The sequence below is a fragment of the Scyliorhinus torazame genome, chromosome 13 (genome assembly GCF_047496885.1).
Source record: "Scyliorhinus torazame isolate Kashiwa2021f chromosome 13, sScyTor2.1, whole genome shotgun sequence".
NCBI classification, from domain to species: Eukaryota; Metazoa; Chordata; class Chondrichthyes; order Carcharhiniformes; family Scyliorhinidae; genus Scyliorhinus; species Scyliorhinus torazame.
In genome coordinates this window covers 23,623,614-23,647,044 of record NC_092719.1, presented here as the reverse complement: position 1 = coordinate 23,647,044, position 23,431 = coordinate 23,623,614, and the positions used below count along the sequence as shown (strand labels likewise).

The following is a 23,431-nucleotide window of genomic DNA, read 5'->3' as shown; positions in this document are numbered from 1 at the left end:
TTCAGCAGCCTAGGCACAGAGTTCCAGTCAAACCACTGTTTCTCTACTCTGACAAAAAGTCATCCAAACTCGAAACCGTTAGCTCCCTTTTCTCTCCACAGATGCTGTCAGACCGGCTGAGTTTATCCAGTATTTTCTGTTTTTGTTTCTCTACTCTCCTTCTTTAAGGCATTTCTTAAATCCTACATCACTGACCAAGCGTTTGGACACATATATCATAGAATTTACAGTGCAGAAGGAGGCCATTCGGCCCATCGAGTCTGCACTGGCTCTTGGAAAGAGCACCCTACCAAGGTCAACACCTCCACCCTATCCCCATAACCCAGTAACCCCACCCAACACTAAGGGCAATTTTGGACACTAAGGGCAATTTATCGTGGCCAATCCACCTAACCTGCACATCTTTGGACTGTGGGAGGAAACCGGAGCACCCGGGAGGAAACCCACGCACACACGGGGAGGATGTGCAGATTCCTCACAGTCAGTGACCCAAGCCGGAATCGAACCTGGGATCCTGGAGCTGTGAAGCAATTGTGCTATCCACAATGCTCCCGTACTGCCCATTAATACCATTTTACGTGGCTCAGTGTCAGAATTTGCTTGATAACACTCCTGTGAAGTTTCTTGGGATGTCTTAGAACTTTAAAGGCTCTAGATAAATGCAAGTTGCTGTTTTGCGTGTTCTTCAGCTGTACAAAACTCTGGTGCGTCCGCATTTGGAGTATTGCGTGCAATTCTGGTCGCTGCATTATAGGAAGGATGTGGAAGCATTGGAAAGGGTGCAGAGGAGATTTACCAGAATGTTGCCTGGTATGGAGGGAAGATCTTATGAGGAAAGGCTGAGGGACTTGAGGCTGTTTTCGTTAGAGAGAAGAAGGTTAAGAGGTGACTTAATTGAGGCATACAAGATGATCAGAGGATTGGATAGGGTGGACAGTGAGAGCCTTTTTCCTTGGATGGTGATGTCTAGCACGAGGGGACATAGCTTTAAATTGAGGGGAGATAGATATAAGACAGATGTCAGAGGTAGGTTCTTTACTCGGAGAGTAGTAAGGGCGTGGAATGCCCTGCCTGCAACAGTAGTGGATTCGCCAACACTAAGGGCATTCAAATGGTCATTGGATAGACATATGGACGATAAGGGAATAGTGTAGATGAGCTTTAGAGTGGTTTCACAGGTCGGCGCAACATCGAGGGCCAAAGGGCCTGTACTGCGCTGTTTTGTTCTATATCTATATCTAAGTAAGATTTTTCTAATATTTACTGGCATGGTACATAGGATTATAGGATTATAATCATATCTATGAACTACAGTGCAGAATTATTGGGACTAACCAACTCAAACTCGTGCTGACCAGTGCTGCTGACTAGCAAATCCCCAGGCCATTCCTCCAAAATAACGTAACTGTAAAGAATGTCAAGTTTGACAACAGAGTGCAAGAGATGTCAACCTGCCGAGTAGTTTACCAGCTTTTTTCCCCCTGAAAGTCAACTAATTTTCTTTGAAAGAATGATTCAACGTTCTCTGAAGAACAGCTGGTGCAGAATAGCCTCATTCAGCAAAAATGACACTGCGAAGCATGCAAGCCTGGAACAACTCCAGTTGAAATGACAGGAAATGCTTTTAACATGGAAAATTCACAGAACAACCTGAAATTAGCACACTTCTTGATTATAACTTGGACAGACAGTGATTTACTGCTCCCCAATGCAGAATGTTTCAAAGCTAAGCAAATTTTTTAAAAAAACACACAGGTGTCAAGACTAGTCGGAAAAGTCTCGCAATTCTCTTAAAATGCAAGGAAAAATCTCCTAACCTGATAAATCATGGAAGGAATTTCCAGGGTCAGTTACTTACCAATATGCACTAAATATAGTTTTACCGGATTGAAAAGGGAGATTATGTAAATCTTTTAACAATGTAATATTTAATATATACTAAAATAAGAGAATGCTTTCCCTATTTAGTATAATGGCACCAATTACCTACACATAAGCCAATAAACCTTGTGCTCCGAAGGAACCGCTTGTCTAATGCCCTTGATCCATCACTTCCAATAATACCCAGCACCAGTGACAGACCAGAAACCACCCTATCTTAAAATACTCTTCCCAGATATAAATTTCCAAGTATAAACTCATCAATTATTCTGTAACACTAGATTAAAAAAAGAAACCATTCAAATGACAAAGTGAGAGCTTTCATTTATAATTCTCATGATTACATCAATGGCAGTAAGTGGTGGGTTACCTGAATCACGTCATTTCACAAGGGTCAGCTTAAAAGAAAAACATAACCCATTATGGCCCTCTAAATGCAAGTTTTAGAAAGATAAATAGACATGACGGAAATTGCTCTGTACATGTAGTTCTTCTTTACAGAGGAAGATAGCTTTACCAAAGAGATGTCTCAATCCTTCTGGAGTCCCTCAGCTGAATCAATGTCGACTTGGCGTCTCCAGCCTAACAGCAGTCTTCCACGTGTGTTTTTGCTTACACTTGAAACTGGCTTCCACCACTTCCACCGTAGAGGCTACCATCAGATTAAGAACTCACCGAGTGAACAGAGAATGTTGAAACCCAAACAGGTGCCAGATGTGCAGACAGTTCATAATCTCAATCACAGAAGTGTAACTTCTGAATCCAATTCTAGGAATTAATGGGTGAGACAGTGCACATGTTCTCTGGACAGTTCCTTCTGTGCCTTTCCATTTGGCATGGAGGCAATTCCTGTATGGCCTGCTGCTGCACACCCTCCGCGTTCTTGCCTTCCTCCATTGTCAGGACATGTTTTGGTACTCTGTTTTACCACAAGGCGGCGGGGAGGCCCCTATTGGAGAGCTCTCTATGTGGGATTCCTCCCTTTTTCAATCTGGGACTGGCATGGAGGGTGCAGAAGTGCCGTGCAACCGCAGATTAAGATAGTTCACGGACTCCCAGACTGCATACCTTTTCTGCAGCCAAGCGGAATCGGTGTGCCGCATTTATGTCAATTGCCTGAGTTTGCAGCCTCTTTTTTAGCTATTTGAAGGGGTTGCTCTCAACATCTGTTTGCACTTCAGCCCCACACTCCTAATCTTTGGTCACCTGGTGTAGAGGGGGTGGGGAGGGAAGAGGACATCCCCATGGGCCTGCTCCTGGGCTTGACCAAGTTGGCCATTAACGGGCCCAGGCTTGGCAGTCGAGTGGGTCGTCCAACCTGTCTGTCAGACCCTCTACCGTGGCCCCGTTCATGGCCAGGTGGCCTTGGAGAGGGAGCACAGTGTCCACCAGCACTTCAGGCCTTCCACGAGCGGTGGGCTCCGTGGGAGCTGGGGTGCATCAATACCCCTGGGAATGACATTTAAATTTAATCAGTTAAGTTTCCTTTTGACATTTTGTTTTAGTTACAGAGCCCCACCAGGGGCTGTCACCCTTGTCATTTAAAAAAAAATTTAGTGATTGTTTATTATGACATGCTCAGCCAGGACTACAGAAGTCAGGCAAAATTCCCTTTCAAACCTGCTTTCTCAATTACATTCTCACTCCCCTACCATCATCCTATTTAAATCTCAGTTACACCCTTTATTTTTTTATTTATTCTCAGGATGTGGGCATCACAAACAAGGTCAGCATTTGTTCCCCAACCCTAGTTACCCTCAAAAAAAAAATGGGATGAACCTTCGCCTTGAACCACTGCAGCATACATGAGTAACATACTTCCAGAATATTGTTGGTAGGAAGAGCCAGGATTGTGAAGTAATGGCCAATGTGTCAAAGTAGGAACCTGGAGATGGTGTCACCTAGAATGCTCATCATTCTAGATGGTAATAATCAGAAATGGAAGGTGCTGTCGAAGAAGCCTTGGCAAGTTGCTACAGTGCATGCTGTGGTTGGTAAGAACTAGCTTTGGCACACACCAGTGGTGGAGGCAGTGAATAAGGTAGTGAAGGAATGTCAATCAAACAGGCTTTATTTATTCTTTCACAGGAATTTGGCGTCACTAGCTAGGCCAGCATTTGTTGCCCATCCCCTAGTTGCCCTTAAGACGGTGGTGGTGAGCTACCTTCTTGAATCGTTCCAGTCCATCTGGTGTAAATACACCCACAGTGCTTTTAGGAAGGGAGTTCCAGGATTTTGACCCAGCAACAATGATGGAACAGCAATATAGTTCCAGATCTAGATGGTGTGTAGCTTGGAGGGGGTCTTGCAAGTGGTGCTGTTCACATGCATCTGCTACCCATGTCCTAAGTGGTAGAGGCCACGGGTTTGGAAGATGCGGATAATGGAGTCCTGGCAAGATGCTGCAGTGCATTTTGAAGATAGGACACTGTTGCCACTGTGCTTTGGTAGTGGAGAGAGTGAATGTTTAAGGTGGTGGATGCAAATCTAGTGGACTGCTATGCCCTGAATGGTGTTGAACTTTGAATATTTTTGGAGCTGCATTCATCCAGGCAAGTGGAGAGTATCCTATCACACTTCTGATAGATGGTGGACAGGCTTTTGAGAGTCAGGGGGTGAATTACTCACCGCAAAATGCCCAGCTTCTATCCTGCTCGCATAGCCGTGGTATTTGAATAGCTGATCCTGTTTGGTTTCTGGCCAATGATAGTCCCCAGGATGTTGATAGTGGGGTAGTCAGTAATAGTAATGGCACTGAATGTCATGGGTAGATAATTCTCTCTTGTTGGAAATGATCATTGCCTGGCACGTGTGGCATAAATGTTACTTGCAACTTATCAGCCTTTTGTAAGGGCCACGAAGAATCCAGCACGAGTTTTAAGGATACAAAGTAATAACATTTATTTACTATAACATATATACATAACAGTAGCAGTAACTTCCCTTGCTACATACTCCTTCCTGCTGGTTCCTGAACTGGCCAGCTTTATTTATACTAGGAGTTTACTAGTGGTTTCTCCGCCCCCCTCATTGGGGAAGCTCATACTCCCACAGGATTGTGGAATAGTCATTAGTCCCTAGCCAATGGTAAGTAGGAAGGTTATAACACAGCCCAAGCCCGAATGTTGTACAGGTCTTGTTGCATATGGACATGGACTGCTTCATTGGCAGTCATTCCACTTTTGACCCATGATAGAGGGAACATCATTAATAAAGCAGCTGAAGATGGTTCGGTCTGGGACACATCCCTGAGGAAGAAGTCCGCAGTGATGTCTTGGGGCTGAGATGATTGAACTGAAACAACGCAATTATCTTGCTTTAAGCTAGGTATGACTCCAACCAGTGGTGGGTTTTCCCCCATAGTCCTATTAATTTCATGTTTTTTTCTAGAGTTCCTTGATGCCACATTTGCTCAAATATTACCATAACATCAAGGGCAGTCACTCTCACCTAACCTCTCGAGTTCAGGTCTTTGCATAGAATCCCTCCAGTGCAGGAGGCAGCCATCTGGCCCCACTGAGTCTGGGCCAACTTTCTGAAAGTGTGCCCACTCCCCTGCCCCATCCCCACAACCTGACCCAACCCTTTGGACACTAACTTCCACAACTTTGGACTGTGGGAGGAAACCGGAGCCCCCGGAGGAAACCCATGCATACATGGGGACAATATGCAAACTCCACACAGTCACCAAAGTCGGAATTGAACCCAGGTCCCTGGCGCTGTGGTCCATGTTTGGACCAAGGCTGCAATGAGATCAGGAGTTGAGCGTCCCCGGTAGAACACAAACTGAGTGTCAATGAGCAGATTATTGCAGGTTAAGTGCCGCTTGGTAGCACTTCAATGACGCCTCCCATCACTTTGCTAATGATCTGAGGGTAGACCGATGTGGCAGGGTTGGATTTGTGCTATCTTTGTGGACAGGACAAACCTAGGCAATTTTCCATAGTTGGGTAGAAGCCAGTGGTGTAGCTGTACTTGAACAGCTTGGTTACTGTGGAGCAGGGCAGGGGGCAGCTAGTTCTGGAGCAGAAGTCTTCAGTACCACTGCTAGAATGTTATCGGGGCCCATAGCCTTTGCAGCATTCAGTGCCTTAAGCTGTTGCATGGTATCACGGGATTCAAATTGGCTGAAGATTGGCATCTATGCAGCTGGGAGGTCCAGGAGAAGGCTGAGATGGATCATCCACTCAGCACTTCTGGCTGAAGATGGTTGCAAATGCTTCAGTTCCTTCTTTCACACTGATGTGCTCCGCTCTCCATCTTGGGGGATGGGGTTATTCTACCTCTGGTTAGTTATTTAACTCTCCACCACCATTCCTGAGAGGATGAGGCATGACTGCAAGATTTGATCCTTTGGTTGTGGGATCAATTAGCTCAGTTTATGCTGATTCCACTATTTGGTATGCCCAATTTTGATCTGCCAGATCTGTTCCAAATCCATTCCATTTACCACAGTGGTAGCATTATACACAACATGACTCAGGGTATCTCCAGTGGGAAGACAGGACTTTGCGGCGGTCATTCCTACTGATCCCTCCCGAGTGTATGCCACATTGCCTCCACCTCTGGTGGGTCTATCCTGTCGACTGGTCAGGACATACACTGGGATGGTGATGGTGTGTTTGTTCATATTCACAGAATCTTAGATACAATGTCAGGCCGTTGCTTAACTAGTCTGTGAGTCAGATGTTAGTAAGAACGATTTTGCAGGGTTGATATTGCTAGGTGTGCTATTGTCATTTCCCGTGCCTCGGTTGATGCCAGGTGGTGCATTCCGTTTCATTCCTTTTTGACTTTGCAGTGGCTTGGTGAACCAGCTGGGTTTTTACAACAATCCTGGTCGCTATTACTGGTACTGGCTTTTAATTGTAGATTTACTGTCATGTACAGGGATTTGAGCTTGTCCTCCCAGAGCATTTAGCCAAGCCTCTGGGTTACTAGTCCAGGTACAATACCAGTATGCCAAAGCCTCCCCATAGGCTGCTTTGTCCTAGATGATGCTGAGCTTCCTGAATGTTGTTGCACCTGCATCCAAGCAGGATATGGGGAGGGTGTTCCATTACACCCCTGTCTTGAGGTTTGTATATGGTGGACAGGCTTTGGTGAGTCGTGGTGGACCATTTACTACAGAATAACCCGTCTGTGACCTGCCTGAATAGCCGCAGCATTCACTCAACCTTCAGGATGTTGATAATGAGACATTTGACAATGATAATATCAAATGTCATACAGAGATGGTCATTGACTGACAAGCGTAGCATGAATATTACTGACTATCAGGCCAAGCCCAAATGTCGTCCAAGTCCTGCTGTATGAACATGGACTGCTTCATTAACTGAGGATTTACAAATGGAAATTAATGCTGCATTCAGCAGCAAATTGCCCTGCTTCTAATCTGGTTCTAACATTCTCTTTACAATAGGGTAACCAGACTTGCACACAATACTCAAACTGCATTCTTACCAGTATCTTGTATAGATTCATTATCTCTCTTTGCTGTTCCATTTAATGCCCCAACATATAAATTTGAGTCATCAGATCAAACAAAGTCTGTAAATAGGACCTGTAACAAATTTGCGCAATGACCTTTTCAGTCAGTGTTGGTTTTACGTAACAGTACATTCTGTGCCCAAACAATGACAGATGGGTGTTTAGATGGGATTCATCGAGTGCTAAATTTACACATGCAAATGAAGTTGATCTGAGAAAATATTGGTCTAAATAAAGTGCAACTCTTCTGCATTCCACTATAAAATAACTCTACTATTTGCATTACTTCAGCAGTCACTCCTTGCACTCTTTTAGCCCTTTATAACCTACCGCACCGAATACCACGCATGCTTGAAGTAATTGTAATTTAAAAAAACAAGAATTTTATGCGATCGTTTATGCACCAACCTCCATTGATACCAACTGTCGTGATGGGTATTCTGCTACACAGACGAACCAACACAGTTGCAGATGGTACAACTCTGTTTTATTACTATCAATAACAACATCTGGAAACATATGACTGTGGTTCGTTCTTTACCCTTTAACTTGTGGACCCAGCCCGAACACTATCTTAGAGAGGCACTCAGCACACGGTGTGTGTCTGAGTGGCTTGCTGTGAGCTCTGTGCCCTGAGCTGTCTCCTGCTGGAATGAGCGGGAACTGTGGTGTTCCCCGTTTTATAGTGCGTGTGCTCTTGCTTGTGATTGGCTGTGATGTTGTGTGTGTGTTGATTGGTCAGTTGATCTGTCCATCAGTGTGTTTGCACCATGATGTTTATCTGAATATCATGACATCCCCCTTTTTTACAAGAATATGTGCCTATGTGGTAATAAATATAGATGTGTACGGAGTGCAGCTGAATGTGTGTGCGCAATATCTACAACATGTACATGAGGCTAAACTATATACATAGGGAGGTGTCAGGTGCAACATAGCAACGAGGTTGTAACATAAACAAAACAAAACATAATCATCAAACATCAAAAACGAACTCCTGTAACGACAAAAAGAGAAACATATTAACATTGTGGCAGATTAGCACTGGTACACAGTACCTGCAGGATCTTCCCAAAATTAGTCTTTAGCCTGTCAAGAGATCAGCATACAACTGAATAAAAAATACCCATCAACAGAGCAAGCGTGGGTTTTAAGTAAAGAATGGTGACCTTTTGAGGTATTCCAATGAAAGGACTGGAAATTACCAACAATGCCTATGTCTGCCCATTAAACAAATTCAATGTTGTTGTTGTACACAGGTAGATGCAGAATGTGTTGTATCAATATAAACGTACAAATATATCTGTACAATCAGAGAGGTTGGAGGCTAACTTTAAAAAAAGCCACCTGGATTGTACTGACTTGTTTGTTGGGATGAATAACTCCTCTCTGTAAAGCATTCAAATTGGAAATGATCAGAACTGTCTGGAATTCACCAGAGACCAGGAACGTACAAGTGCTTATAAGTACTTTCAAGTCTCTAGTGTACAGGAAGAGAGGGCTCTACAGCAAGAAAGAGAATGAACACCCTGGCCAAAACTGGCAGAGGAGGTTAAAAGCCGTTTATAAAGACAACAAGCACTGCTGTCCAGAGGACACAAGTGCAGGAAGTTTAAAGACAGTAAATGTTGGCCCAAATGCCATGAACAAAAAGAAAAGTTAGGTCGTCTCTCGAGAAACTTTTGAACTATATAGCACTTGGTGAAAAACTGGTAGTAACCAGTTTTTCTGGAGTGCTTTCTTTTAATATACGTTCAGGAAAGCAAACATTGCTGGCAAAGCCAACATTTGTTGCCCATCCTTAAGCCCACACAATTGAATGGCTTGCTAAACCATTTTAGGGGATAATTGATTGATTGATCGATATTTATTGTGACATGTTCCGAAGTATAGTGAAAAGTATTTTTCTGCGGCCAAGGGAACGTATACAGTACGTACATTGTAGACAAAAGAACAATGGGCAAGGTACATCAACAAATAATACTTCGACAAATAGTGATTGGTTACAGTGCGGAACAAGGGCCAAACAAGCAATACATGAGCAAGAGCAGCATAGGGCATTGTGAATAGTGTTCTTACAGGGCACAGATCAATCTGAGGGAGAGTCGTTGAGGATTCTAGTAGCTGTGGGGAAGAAGCTGCTATTATGTCTGGATGTACAGGTCTTCAGACTTCTGTATATTCGGCCTGATGGAAGGGTCTGGAAGACGGCAAAGCCTGGGTGCGAGGGGTCTCTGATAATGCTGTCTGCCTTCCTGAGGCAGCGGGAGGTGGGAGGTGCAGACAGAATCAATGGGAGGATGGCAAGCTTGTGTGATGCGTTCAGAGTCAACCATGGTCTGGTGTCACATGAAGCACAGGTATGGATGCCAATTTTCCAACCCTAAAGGACATTAGTGAACCAGATGGGTTTTTACGAACATCAATGGTTGGAGTGAAAGGGAAGAGAGAGTTTTCAACAGTATGGCAGAGCTTCGAGCTCATCTCCGACCAGGAAGTTACGCTGCTTTAAAACTAAGCAGGGATACATGGGATAAAAAGGAAACTGCTGGGTCTGTACGTCAAATCAGCTCAAATTCTCCAGGGAAGAACGTGCTTTATTTGTAAAATTCCACACAGATGTGACATTTTATTGACTGTGCTGAAGACAGCATGACAAGTAAATCTAAATATAGGTTTATGGTGTCCTACAGGGTGCACTCTGACCAAATGTTTGGACAGGTTGACATTAGTAAAAGATAAATACTGTTGTTCAAGCAAGCAGAAAGGAGCTGCAGCCAGGTAGAAAGGAGATGGAGATAGTGTCTAATCAGTGCTGCCAAAAGGTGTTGTGTTCAGATTAGGTTTCTGAAAAGCATTTAACAAGACAACAACATCGGATCAGAATGACAACCAAACACAAACGTTCCAACAGAAAAGGTCAATAACTGTAGCATTCTTACATTGGGAACAAGAACAGAAAATGCTGGATAAACTCAGCAGGTCTGACAGCATCTGTGAAGAGGGAACGGAACTAACATTTTTGAGTCTGGATGACTCTTTGTCAAAGCGAGATTGACATTGGGAATTCTTGTGCTTGGAAACCTAAATATACAAGAGGCACTTTAAGACAGTTCCAGACTTTTCAGTGGGAATGCTTGTGAAATTGAATGAATGACAGTTGCCATAGACCTCGAAGACCCTAGGCTGCTCTCCCCTTTTGCGCGAGAGCTGATTGGTGGTGATTTAACCTGAGGGTCAGGCAAGGGGCAAGATTTAGAAGGCGGGGCCTACAGAGATAACTCAGCCGGTACAGGAATTGAACCCATGCTGTTGGCATTGCTCCGCATCACAAACCAGCAATCCAGTCAACTGAGCTAACCGATTCCTGGTAATGCTTGCAATAAGGCATTCAATAGTCCAATGTTCACTCACCCCCTGATGCCCTAAAGCCTGCCCGTGATCTGCATGGCACAAGTCAGGAGCGTGATGGAATATCTCACACTTGTCTGGTCAAGTGTAGCTCAAACAACACTCAAGGTGCTCAACACCATCCAGGATAATGCAACCCACTTGACCGGCACCCCATCCATCACCACCTTAAACATTCACCAACGATGTCAGTGGCAGCAACGTGTACCACTTGCAACATGCACTACAACTCACCAAGCCTCTTTCATCAGCACCTCCCAAACCCACAATCTCTACCACCTAAAAGGTCATGGGCAACTGTTGCATGGTAACACCACCATCTGCAAGTTGCCCTCCAAGCCCCACACCATCCTGACAAAAGTCTGGAACTCCTCTCTAATAGAAATCTAGGTCCGGGTTTTCAAAGTGCGGGTCGCAGACAGGTGTCGGGAGAGTTGTGGACCGATCGTTCATGGCGTTTCCGCGGTAGTCTTGATCACGGAAGAAGCGCCCAACGGTTACAACTGGCATTTCTATTCAGAATGGCAACCGCAGCCACCATTTAAATGGGAACAAAATCAGGCTGCGTACAGTCTTACGGCCAGAAGCGGCAACAGTGAGAAGGTCACGCGCCCTGCACATACACTTGATGTCAAGCGCCCTGTAGGTATGTGCTTTTGGCACCAAATGATGGAGGAGAGCATCTTCCATTTTCTACTTGCTGGCAAGCAAGAACTGTGAAGAATCGTTTTCTTACAAGAGATGGCCAAATAGGCAATGTACCTACTGGCAATTTATTTTGAGGTTGAGACCCTAGAGTCAATTATTAACTTAACAGCTGACTCCAAATGAAAGGACTACACTGCTGTACCTGACCTGTGATAGCACATAGAATTGCTACAGTGCAGGAGGCCATTTGGTCTGCACCAACCCTTCGAAATACCGCTCTAACCAACCTCACTCCCCTGTCCTATGCCTGTAACCCCACTTAACCTCTTTCTCCCTGGACACTAAGGGACAATTTTATCTTGCCCAATCCACCTAACCTGCACATTTTTGGACTGTGGGAGGAAACCGCGGCACCCAGAGGAAACCCACCCAGACACAGGGAGAAAGTGCAGACAGTCATGCTTGCCTTCATTGGCCGGGGCATTGAGTATAAGAATTGGCAAGTCATGTTGCAGCTGTATAGAACCTTAGTTAGGCCACACTTGGAGTATAGTGTTCAATTCTGGTCGCCACACTACCAGAAGGATGTGGAGGCTTTAGAGAGGGTGCAGAAGAGATTTACCAGAATGTTGCCTGGTATGGAGGGCATAAGCTATGAGGAGCGATTGAATAAACTCGGTTTGTTCTCACTGGAACGAAGGAGGTTGAGGGGCGACCTGATAGAGGTATACAAAATTATGAGGGGCATAGACAGAGTGGATAGTCAGAGGCTTTTCCCCAGGGTAGAGGGGTCAATTACTAGGGGGCATAGGTTTAAGGTGAGAGGGGCAAAGTTTAGAGTAGATGTACGAGGCAAGTTTTTTACGCAGAGGGTAGTGGGTGCCTGGAACTCACTACCGGAGGAGGTAGTGGAGGCAGGGACGATAGGGACATTTAAGGGGCATCTTGACAAATATATGAATAGGATGGGAATAGAAGGATACGGACCCAGGAAGTGTAGAAGATTGTAGTTTAGTCGGGCAGTATGGTCGGCACGGGCTTGGAGGGCCGAAGGGCCTGTTCCTGTGCTGTACATTTCTTTGTTTGTTCTTTGTTAGTCGCCCAAGGCTGGAATTAACCCGGGTCTCTAGCGCCGTAAGGCAGCAGTGCTAACAACTGTGCCACCATGCTGCCCACTGTGGCTGTCAGCATTCTGGTGGAGGATTTCCCAGAAATATCAGTAAAACACGCATTTTGTTGCTATTGCCCTTCACGATGACCTCCATGTGCAAGGTTGGATTTTCAGTTCCCACAAAGATGAAGACAACACAAGGAACTGGCTGAAATCTGTACCTGATATGCACATTGCCCTCTCCTCCTGTGTACCTGATTGGAGTGACAGCCTGAGGACCAAGCAGGCTCCCCTCTCGTATTAAAGGCAAGCGAACGTGACATGTGTCGCGAAAGTCGGCCGGCGTGCAAAAGTGGGTCCCAGGGGCAAAAAGTTTGAAAAACACTGCTTTAGTGTGCCTACACCAATTGGAGCGGTCGAAGAAATTTGCTCAGCATCACCTTCTCAAGAGCAAGTACGGGTGGGCAATAAATGTTGACTTTGCCAGTGAAACTCCCATCCCATGAAAGAATAAAATTAGTATTGAAGGGCAGGATGGCTAAAATGTGCATGTAGTAAAATGACTGGAAATAAAGTAGAGGTAATTAGTCCTTTATTTACTTTTAAGTAGGGACCTTGATAGTTTCAGACTTTCTCTACATGTGTGTACAGGTTGTGTGAGAGTGGTAGGGTGGGGTGAGAAGACTTGGGACAAAACTAACAATATATATAGTTTAACAGACTGAAGAGGGCTCAGGAGAATGGTGATTGAAGCCAATCTCAACTGAAAACAATGAAAACTATTATCAGACCAGTTTAAAAATCATTGGGGGGAGTGAAATCAAGAAATGAGGACGCGGGAATAGCAGCTTTTCTGCAGACTCTGGCACTATTCATTTTTTAATCCTTTTATCCTGTTTACGGGGCACATCCTGGAGTTAATACTCCATGCTATGTGCAAAGAAGATTTTTGGTTGACGTTGGAGAAAAAATGCCACGGAATCCTCAGAAAGCTGGCGATAAAAAGGTGGTCAGGCGCAACAGGGTGGAACCAACTTCTCAATGTGGCAACCTGATTCTCGAGCAGACCTGATTCTCGAGCAGCCTCTTGACTCGGCATTTGAGAGTGCTGTAGATAATGACAGCGAACATCATTTGAGTGATAGGCGACAAACACGGCTTGCTGACGCAGAATAGTGCTCATGAGACTGAACTGCGGGATACTAGAATCATAGAATCCCCAAAGTGCAGGTGGCTATTCGGCCGATCGAGTCAGCACTGACTCTCTGAAAGAGCACCCTACCTATGCCTACGCCCCCATCCTATCCCCGTAATCCAGTAACCCCACCAAACGTTTTTAGACACTAACGGGCAATTTAGGTTGGCCAATCTACCTAATCTGCACATCTTTGGACTGTGTGAGGAAACCAGAGCACCTGGAGGAAATACACAAGACATGGGGAGAACGAAACCCATGCAGACATGGGAAGAATGAGTAAACTCCACACAGTCACCCAAGGCTGGAATTGAGCCCATGGCCCGGGCACTGTAAGGCAGCAGTGCTAGCCACTGCCACTGGGCTGCCCTCTTTTTCAGATGCCCTCTTTTTCTGCTTCATCCTACTCTCTTTGCTATCCATGGAGCTCTAGTTTTGCTGCTCCCACAGAAAGGATGTCTCTGTACTATACCATAACCATCTCCTCTTTAAAAGGTTTCCCATTGCTCCACTAGATGTAATAAAAGGCTCGATGAAATGTAGGAGAGAATCGTAAATGTCAAAATGTTGCTTCCTCAGCTAAAGTTTGCATTCAATTCTTAGAAAACCAGCTACATGGTATGTCAGAAATCCTGGAAAATCTAGAGAATCTAGAGCGGAGGAAGGATGTCTGGGTCGTCAGTCTGCCAGAAGGAGTGGAGAGTAACAGCCCTATTAAATTTTTTGAGAGCTGGTTACCATGTTTCCTTAAGCTGGGTGTGAAGGCACTTATCAAGTTGGAACGGTTGCATCTTATCCTGTCTTTGAGGCTTAGGGACAATCAACATCCCAGGTCCGTAATTATTCACTTTCACAACTTCATCAATCACCAGAAAGTTCTGGAGGTGGTACGGTGTGGCGGGACCTGGCTCCATGAAGGGCTGAGGGTCTAATTTTTCCAGGATTTCTCGGCAACGGCACAGCAGACATTTAGAGGCTTCAATGAAGTTAGAAAACAGCCAAGAGATTTGATAACCCAGCTAGTGCCTTGGCTTTTGTGAAGTCGACAGAAAGCGATAGTTTGGATAAGTCTGCATCTCGTTGAAATATCCGCACTTACTCCCTGTTATAACGCCTCTTGCCTGATCTTATGTTATATATGTTTGCTGGGAGGTGTAACCCCGTGGAGTTCCTGACTTCTGTACTCAGTTCTAAATCAGTTAAATTCCAAGAAGTGTGGGACCCCATCTCACATTTATAGGCTCTGCTGTGTTATAGGTACATTAGATCCATCGAAGATAGGAGCAGGAGGCGGCCTTTTGGCCCTTCGACCTGTTCCACCATTCATCATGATCATGGCTGATCATCCAACTCAATTGCTTAAATCCTGCTTTCTCCCCATAGCCTTTGATCCCATTCTCCCCAAGTGCTATATTTAGCCGCCTCTTGAATATATTCAATGTTTTAGCATCAACTACTGCCTGTGGTAATGAATTCCACAGGCTCACCACTCTTTGGGTGAAGAAATGTCTCCTCATCTCTGTCCGAAATGGTTTACCCTGGATCCTCAGACTGTGACCCCTGGTTCTGGACACATCCATCATTGGTAACATCTTCCCCGCATCTACCCTGTCTAGTCCCATTAGAATTTTATAAGTCTCTATGAGATCCCCCCCCCCTTCATTCTTCTGAACTCCAGCGAGAACAATCCCAACTTAGTCAATCTCTCCTCATATGATAGTCCCGCCATCCCTGGAATCAGTCTGGTAAACCTTCGCTGCACTCCTTCGAGAGCAAGAACATCCTTCCTCAGAGAAGGAGACCAAAACTGCACACAATACTCCAAGTGTGGCCTCACCAAGGCCCTGTATAATTGCAGTAACACATCCCTGCTTCTATACCTGAAACCTCTCGCAATGAAGGCCAACATACCATTAGTCTTCTTTACCGCCTGCTGCACCTGCATGTTTACCTTCAGCGACTGGTGCACAAGGACACCCAGGTCCTGCTGCACACTCCCCTCTCCCAATTTGAAACCATCCAGGTAGTAATCTGCCTTCCTGTTTTTGGTTCCAAAGTGAATAACCTCACACTTATCCAAATTATACTGCATCTGCCATTGATTTGCCACTTGTCCAACCTGTCCAGATCATGCTGTAGGATCCCTGCATCTTCGTCACAGTTCACCCTCACACCCAATTTGGTATCATCTGCAAACTTTGAGATGTTACATTTTGTTCCCTCATCCAAATCATTAATATATATTGTGTATAGCTGGGGTCCCAGCACCGATCCCTATGGTATCCCACTCGTTACTGCCTGCCAATTTGAAAAGGACCCATTAATCCCTACTCTTTATTTCCTCTCTGCCAACAAGTTTTCTATCCACCTCAATACATTTCCCTCAATCCCATGTGCTTTAATTTTGCACAATAATCTTATGCGGGACTTTGTTAAACGTCTTCTGAAAGTCCAAATATACCACATCGACTGGCTCTCCCTTCTCAACTGTACTGGTTACATCTTCAAAGAATTCCAACAGATTTGTCATGCATGACTTTCCCTTCATAAATCTATGCTGACTCTGACTGATCCTGCCACTGCTTTCTAAATGTTCCACTATAAAGTCCTTGATAATAGGTTCAAGAATTTTCCCCACTACCGATGTTAGGCTTACTGGTCTATAATTCCCTGTTTTCCCTCTACCTCCCTTTTTGAATATTGGAGTGACGTGAGCTACCCTCCAATCTGTAGGGACAGTTCCAGCGCCTATAGAATCCCGGAAGATGACCATCAATGCATCCACTATTTCCAGAGCCACCACCTTAAACACTCTGGGATGTAGATTTTCAGGCCCTGGGGATTTATCCGCCTTCAATCCCATCAATTTTCCCAGCACCATTTCTCTACTAATGTTGATCTCCCTCAGTTCTTCCCTCTCACTAAACCTTTCATTCTCCAACATTTCTGGGATTTGATTTGTGTCCTCATTTGTGAAGACAAAACCAAAGTAACTATTCAATTGCTCAGCCATTTCTTTGTCCCTTATTATGCATTCCCCTGTTTCTGTCTGTACATTTCTCTTTACCAATCTCTTTCTCTTCATTTATCTATAGAAACTCTTAGTGTCAGTCTTTATATTCCTTGCAGGCTTCCTTTCGTACTGTACTTTCCCCTTCTTAATCAATCCCTTTGTCCTTCTTTGCTGAATTCTAAACTGCTCCCAATCCTCAGACCTATTATTTTTCTTGGCCAATCTGTATGCTTCTTCCTTGGATTGGATACTATTTCTAATTTATTTTGTAAGCCATGCATTGGTCCTCTTACCCCCTTTGCCTTTGTGCCAGACAGGAATGAACAGTTGCTGTAGTTCCCCATGTGTTCCTTGAATCTTTGCCATTGCCTATCCACTGTCATTCCTTTAAGTAACTCTCCACAATCTATCAAGGACAACTCTCACCTCATATCTTCATAGGTCCCTTTATTAAGATTCAGCACCCTAGTCTCTGAATCAACTACTTCACTCACCATCTTGATAAAAAATTCTATCATGTTATGGTCGCTCATCCCCAAGGGGTCTCATACAGCCAGATTGGCAATGATTCCCTTCTCAATACACAGTACCCAGTCTATAATGGCCTGCTCTCTAGTTGGTTCCTCCATATATTGGTCAAGAAAACCATCCCGTATACACTCCAGGAATTCCTCCTCTACAGTATTGTGGTTACTTTGATTTGCCTGACCTACAAGGTTTTCCATAAGCCATGCTGCACCATGTTGAATTCGCTATACGTAAAGGTGTGCACCTTGTCATTTCACGCCCCCCACCCACCATTCTCTAGTTGATCCATTGTATCAAGGTGCTAAATTTTAAAAACCATTGTTCTGAGGTTCTCCTGTCTTTTTCTGTTTTTATGTACGCAGAAGTAATTATTCTGTACCAGACAGTTTGGTTTTGAAGGTTTGAGGCATTATTTATAATGATAAATCTCTAATAATAAGGGCAGCACGGTGGCACAGGTTAGCATTGCTGCCGCACTACATGATAGTGATTTGTGTCGGCATTAGAACCCTGAATGAAATACAGATCACAAACAGATTAGTGGAGTTCCCCAGGGGTCGGAATTGGGACACCAGTTTTTCCTGATATATATTGATGATCTAGATCTTGGTGTGGAATGGACTGTTGCAAAGTTTGTGGACGATACAAAACTTGGAATTATTGTCAACTGTGAGGACGACAGTGTATAATTTCAAAAGGACATAGACAAGTTGGTGAAGTGGGCACATAGGTGGCAGGTGAAATTCAATGCAGAAGTGTGAGATGATGCATTTTGGTAAGAAGAACATGAAGAGACAATATAAAATCAAGGGTTTAAATTCTTCAGAAGGTGCAGGAGCAGAGGAATCTTGGTGTATAGGTGCATAAATCATTGAAGGTGGCAGGGCAGGTGGAAAGAACAGTTAATAAAGCATACAGAATCCTCGGCTTTATTAATAGGGGCATAGAGTACAAGAGCAAGGAGGTTATGCTGAACTTATGCAAGACACTCGTTAGACCTCAGCTGGAATATTGCATACAGTTCTTGGCGCCATACTATAGAAAGGACGTGAATGCATGGGAGAGAGTGCAGAAGAGGTTGACAAGAATAGAAGGGGTGATGTGATGAGGATAATTTAGGACTGTTCTCCTTGGAGAGAAGGCGGCTAATAGAAGATTTGGGAGGTGATCAAAATCATGAGGGGGCTGGATAGGGTAGACAGGAAGAAACTGTTCCCACCCGTAAAATGATAAAGAGCGCGAGGGCACAGATTTAAAGCGACTTCCTCTAGAAGCAAATGGATGAGACACAAACTTTTTCACAGAAATGCACTGTCTGGAAGTGTGGTGCTGCAGGTTCAATCGAGGCTTTAAAGAGGGCATTAGATGATTATTTGAATAGAAACAATGTGCAGGGGTACAAGGTAAAGGCAGGAGAATGGTACTAAGTCGTAATGCTCATTTAGAGAGCTGGTGCAGAAATGATGGGCCGAATGGCCTTCTTCTGCACTGTAACAATTCTGTAATTGTAAGCAGTCTGAAGTCTGGTAGTTATCATTTAAATATAAATGGAGCTCATGTCATGCATGTGGCCAAGGCTAAGATTAAGCATGAGTAAACTATGCAGAATTGGAAAGGTAAGACTGTTGAGACACAGAAAAACGACATTCATAGCACATGAATCACTCAAATAGTGCCCCGAGGGAATTAGTGAAAGCAAAAACAGCATTAGGATGTCTTACTAGGACAATCCAAAACAAAATAAAAAACACTAGACTGCCTTTGCATAAATATTTCTTAGATCTCATCTGGAATATGGTGTCCAAATCCAAATTTAATTCCCCCATATGGTGGGTGTTAACAAACCCGGGGGTGGGGGGGGGGGGGGGGGGGGGGGGTAAGTTACATGTCAGAAGATTTTTCCTTTCACAGAACTCATCAGTGAGATATGTTGCAGGCTCATTTGGTGAGTCTGAATGAAATGAAATGAAAATCGCTTATTGTCACAAGTAGGTTTCAATGAAGTTACTGTGAAAAGCCCCTAGTCGCCACATTCCGGCGCCTGTTCGGGGAGGCTGGTACGGGAATTGAACCATGCTGCTAGCCTGCTTGGTCTGCTTTAAAAGCCAGCGATTTAGCCCAGTGTGCTAAACCAGCCCAGAATGCTCTTGAAGCTTTCAAAAAGGAGTTGGATCTGCTTCTAACTGTGGCCGATATCACAATGCATAAAAGTTAGGTGGGTACCAGGAAAAATGCCTTCCAGTTACTGTTTCCACATCTTGCTCAATTGACTTCAGCTATTGGAAAGTAATTTCCTAAATTGTTTGCTACCTGAATTGCCAATAACATTTTTTTTTTTGTTTTGCCTCGCCCCATGGCTTCCAGGACATTACAGACCCACAGGTGCTACTGACCCTCTGGTAAGTCATCCAAGTGGCCATTCTTGATGTGTAAATACCAGTACAGAAAAGGTAGGAAGCACAATACAAGCAAGCCCAATCTGGTACTTAAATATCCATACACAAGCATCTTCCAGCAGATCAATGACAAGCAATTAGCAATAGAGACCCTGGAAGATTTATCTCTTGCTTTACCCCACGTTAACAATCAGGAGGTGCTGTTAATACCAATTTACAGTCACAGGTAAGTTATTAACCTCACAGTCCCATAAAGCAAAATGGATGGCTATTCATCTCCATAAACCTTCAGTCGCTGTACTGCAAAATATTTACCAGTTCCCTTTTAAGAACTGGTAATCCAGCATTTGCTCCATTCGCTGGATCATGCCACTGCAATGTAAAATAGTGGTTACATGGGCTGAAAACTATGCTATGACTTTGCAATCCCCAATCCAGCAGTATAAGTACAGGATCGTGGTTCATTTGCTTTCACGGAGTATGTGAAGGTTATTATTTCACAGTTTCAACGTAAAATTGCAGGGGAAATTAAACAGCCTGATTAAATATTTATACATTTACACCCACTACTCTCAACTGACATTTCACAACTAATGGGCTGAGATATGATTGATAACAACTCAGAAAACCACATTTAACAATCACACCCCATCCTTGCTCAGCAGCAGTTCTCCATTCACTGCTAGAAATGCTTGGAACACTCTGGACCAGAGAATTATTGTGCACTGAACTACAGAAAACCTCCATACAGCATTCAGAGCTTTTCACTCATCATATAACACTGACTTGTGCTAGCCTCTGGTTCCCAAGAACCTTTTGTTCCTTCAGAGACCCTTTTGAATAAGCCAAAGCTGTGAGTGTTGGCGAGCTACATTGCAGGCCAACAGTAACGCCCCCGACCACCCTACCAGGGATCAGGTAACACTGTGCAGGCCTAGAAGCTTTCTGCTGAGAATAGATCAGATCTTCTCTAGTACAGCACATTGCTGCTCTCCAGACAGGGGAAAGATAGTGGGCGCGATCGACCGGCCGCATTGCGCTCTCGCTTGAACACGGTGCAGCCGGCGAATGCTGGGAGAGACCTCCCGCGGGTTTCCCGGCAGCCTTCACAACTCTCGGGATCTACCGTCCCGCGAAGCACGCCCAAAAGGGGCGGGATCAAACAGCACACGCCAAAGTTGGTTTTAAACCAACTTACGGCGAGTTTACCTGGAATCTACCGGCCTCCACAGCAAGGCCGTAGCTGAGCACCGTTTAGCACTGATCCACCCAAATGTGGATCAGGGGGAACAGCACCCGGGGGTGTTTGCCGGGCTATCGGAGACCTCAGGGTGGCCAAGGAAGGCACAGGGTGGCCCCCTGACCCCCTCCCTGGAACGCAGGCACCTTGGCACTGCCGCCTTGGCACTGTCAGAAGTTTAGCACCTGTCACTGCTGAACTTTGTTCTGATTTCCCACAGTTTACATCCAGGAAAAGCCCAGACACCATTACAGAATATAGAAAACCTCCCAAGTGGAAGGGACCAAAAATTAATCTGCTCTGCCTAAGAATGACACTAACAACCAATTTTAAGATCACCCGTTGGGCTCACAATGCAATTTACATTCGTTACATATATTCACACGCCAGGACATGTCCTCTGCATTAAAAGTGGAGGGAGATACCCTAATTCCCTGGCACAATCTCCATGGTGACATCTCAACAAGAGCTAACTTTCCAACCAACCAGTACCTTTTTCTCATACAGTATAAATTGTTGCTCCCTTTGCAATTCTTGCAGTTATCCTGATGAATTAGAGATGAAAGGTTTTGCAGCATCTTTCTTTTTCAGCAATTCACAAGTACATTAGCAAGGAGGAATATAAAATAAAGTCAACAAGGATTCCCATCTCAAAATGCTTTCTAGTGACCCCTGCTGGAAAACATCTGCATGTTTATAATGAACAAAGACACACGCCTTCATACAGCACGGAAGGTTATTCGATCCACTGTGCCGATTTTAACGAATCTGGAGAAAACATATTTCACCATACTATTTTCCCACAGCTACTCCCTCTTAAGAAAGCTGTAACTGTACAAATGGAGCACCACAGTCCAATTCATTAATGTTCTGGAGGGAATCAGTTATCTTCAGTTCAACAGCGCCCTCTCATGACAGCACTGTTATATTGATTTTATTCCTAAATTATGTTATGTACCCTGCTTTTTAATATTGTTGCATTGAGGGCTGTTCGATAGTGGGGGGCAGGGGTCGGTTAGCTCAGTTGGCTAAACGGCTGGTTCATGATGCAGAGCGACGCCAACAGCGTGGGTTTAATTCCTGTACCTGCTGAGGCTCTCCATGAAAGCATCGCCTTATCAACCTTGCCCCTTGCTTGGGACGTGGTGATCCTCAGGTTAAATCACCACCAGTCAGCTCTCCCTCAAAGGGGAAAGCAGAGCAGCCTGTGGTCTTCGGGGACTGTTGCAACATTTATTGAGGTCTGCCAGTGCAGTTCTAATTCAAACTTAACTACATCGATTGCAGTAATTTATTTTGTTCTTTCTTGACCTCAGCCTGTGATGTTACCGGCTCTGCTCACACAAGTCGCCAACAGGCTCAGCAAACTAATTCACATGCTCAAGTGATTAACTGTTCAATGCGTCCCATCACAAGTGTCAACCAAAAGTGTTAAAGGCATTAAGGTAGCTGGTGTGAGCAGTGGCCCAGGATAAAACCAGAAAAAGTCACCCCAAATCACATTGGTGCATCGAGTCGCCAGTATCCCAACAGTGGATACAAAAATAGCCAGGCAGCATTTGTGGAGGTGTTAAAATCTCAGGTGCATGACCTTTTAGCAGAACTGATTCACTGATGAAGATCACAGAGCTGAAAGATTACCTGTATCGCTCTCTCTCTACAGATGCTGCATGGCCTGCTGAGTATTTCCAGCATCCATATCCTGCACATCTTTGGACACTTAAGAGGCAACTTTAGCACGGCCTATCCACCTAACCTGCACATTTTTGAACTGTGGGAGGAAAGAGGAGCACCCAGTGGAAACCCACAGACACGAGAAGAACGTGCAAACTCCACACAGACAGTCGTACAAGGCAGGAACTGAACCCCGGCCCCTGGCGCTGTGAGGCAGCAGTGCTAAACACTGTGCCACCATGCAGCCCCCTTTTGTATCACTATCACACAGCAGTTCTCCCAACTGCCAGTCAAATGCTATAAAAATGTTTTTAAAATGAGCTTGCCAAAGATGTTCCCCACCATTTATAATATTGCAATGAGCCAAATAAATGACCAGTGAAGCACCCAGGACCAAGTTCCACTCCAGAGATCGAGTACAAACTCTGAGCTGACACTCTTGAGGGAGCTGTGTAATGTTGGAGATGTTGTCTTTCTTGCACAGGTATGACGACAGACTTGCCCCCTCCCATGCTGTAGCATTCTACGATTTTCTGTTCTGCTGCAATCAACTTACATTAGAAGTATCTAGAAGCATATGCAGTAAATCATTTGAGAGCAGCAACCTTTGTAGGCACACGTGGGAGCCAATATGCATAGACCAGAATCCCCATTAACAGCAAGGTGAATCACCAGCTAATCTTTTATGTAGCAGAGTTAGAGAAAGATGTATTTATGATCAGGGCATCAGAAGAAGCTTCCTACGTTTTGAAAGAATGCCTGGGGACAGTCAACATCCACTTGAATTAGTAGAACAGGCTACGTCCCTATCTAACAACTGATGGAAAGAAGTACCTGGGCCATC

General features: G+C 44.6%; 1 protein-coding gene across 1 annotated transcript in view; it reads right to left on the bottom strand.

Moving 5' to 3' along the window:
- snd1 (staphylococcal nuclease and tudor domain containing 1) overlaps positions 1-23,431 on the bottom strand; it is a 1,317,969-nt gene that overhangs the window by 1,208,630 nt on the left and 85,908 nt on the right. The gene's annotated exons all lie outside the window — the stretch shown is intronic.